A 2,046-nucleotide genomic window follows, 5' to 3' on the forward strand; every position below is an offset into this window, starting at 1 on the left:
ATGGTATTTTAAAAAATAAGAAACCTGAGTTTGGTCGAGCTTAAAGACTAGAAGAACTCCCTACCACTTTTCCAGAAACCTACTTGTCCAAGTATAAATACCAGTCAGGCATTATTTGGGGAAATAACCTGAATACTTAATTAGTACCTTGAATTGACAGATCAGGTAGAATGATACTAATATTTATCCCCTGAAGTACAACTAATGGAGTTTCAGTCCATTCTTGGTGGAGACCCATATCAAAGTTTTATTTCTTTGGTTAGTTTAAAATACTTCATTAGTATTTTAAGTAATGCTGAGGAACTACGACACTTGACTGTTTTTAAGTATGATTTTTAGATAACAAAAGCAATGGCCACTCATTTAAATAAAGTTCTAAAATAAAGAAAAATAGGTAGCTCTTTGCTGTCTTAATTGCTTTTATAGATTCCTGCCCATCAAAACAATTACAGCCAACATTTTGGGATATTTCCTTCCAGGTTATGTTCCTGCGTAGTTTTGGTGTGTGTTTTACATTCCAGCGATATTATTGCACTATTGGTTCTTAACCGTGGATGGGCAATGAAGGAAGGAGGGAGAGGTGGAGCTATGTGCCGTCCTCCTAAAGGTTCTGCCAGCTCCACTGGCAACTTGGGCACATTCCATCTGCTCTCTCTTCTCTTCTTATGTTACTTTGAGGAATACGGAGGATGCTGAGCCCACATGCGCTGTTCACTCTCAGAGGCTAGTAGGAGGTCTTTGTCTTTGTGCATTACAGAGACAAAAGCTGAAAGCACCTAGCAGGTAAGCACCTGAGTGAGAGTCAGCCCCAGTTGAGGTTTTTTAAAACCATCTACACGGGAACTTGCCTCCTCTGGGCCACTGATGCTGGTAGACTTTGCCTGCTTCTTAGGCAGACGTGACACTTCGCTTTCCATGACCACAATGAGGGGAAGGAGAGCTGAAAACTGGAACACAAGCAGATTGCCGAGAGGCAGAAAGGATTACTATCAGCTGGACCCTAGCCTCTTCAGCGGGAAGGTAGAAAGGTTCCTGAGACGAGTATGCAAGCCGTGGGATCCGGAGAGTCCCAGGGATGAGGGAAGCAATGGTGAGCAGTGAACTCTTTCTCTAATTGGATTTCTTTTATTTTTTATTTTTTTAACTTTTTTAAGATTTTATTTATTTGTTTGTTTGTTTGTTTATTTATTTATTGTTTATCAGAGAGACAGTGAGAGAGAGAGAGCGTAGCGTGTGCGAGCAGAAGCAGGGTGAGCAGCAGGTAGAGAGAGAAGCAGACTCCCCGCTGATCAGGGAGTCCGATGCAGGGCTCTATCCCAGGACCCTGGGATCATGACCTGAGCCAAAGGCAGACGCCCAACCGACTGAGCCACCCAGGCGTCCCAAGTTTGATTTTTTTAATGACAATATCCAGTGAGGGCTCATATAGCTTGGAAAATGCTGCAACATGAAGGTCAGGCCAGTGAGGAATGGCCAACCCCTAACAGTTGACTTTCAACCCGTCTAGTTGGAAGTTGATCACAGCAATCAAATTGTCACTGCAATTAAACGTGCAAGTCTTAACCTTTCTCCTTCGGGCCTCCAGATAAGATTCCAAGTCTGAAAGCCTCTTATGTGACAGTTGATTTAGAAAATAGCAAAAGCGTGTAAAAGGGACACCGTGGACTTTTGTAAAATGTTTACACTTCTTTTAAATGCATATTAGATGGTGGTCTGTGTGTTACATGGTGTTACAACGTTATATGCTGGACGTTTTTGTTTTTGTTTTTGTTTTTACCTAAAATGTGATCATTCTTTTTTTGTTTTGTTTTTTATTTAAATTCAATTAGCCAACGTGTAATACATCACTAGTGTTTGATATAGTGTTCACTGATTCACTAGTTGCGAGTAACACCCAGTGCTCATCATCACATCACGTGCCCTCCTTAATGCTCATCACCCAGTTACCCCATCCCCCCACCCACATCCCTTTCCACAACCCTCAGTTTGTTTCCCAGAGTCAAGAGTCTCACATGGTTTGTCTCCCTCTCTGATTTCTTCCCCTTC

The sequence above is a fragment of the Callorhinus ursinus genome, unplaced genomic scaffold (assembly GCF_003265705.2).
Source record: "Callorhinus ursinus isolate GAN/ISIS: 27379988/994484 unplaced genomic scaffold, GSC_fseal_2.0 scaffold26, whole genome shotgun sequence".
NCBI lineage: Eukaryota > Metazoa > Chordata > Mammalia > Carnivora > Otariidae > Callorhinus > Callorhinus ursinus.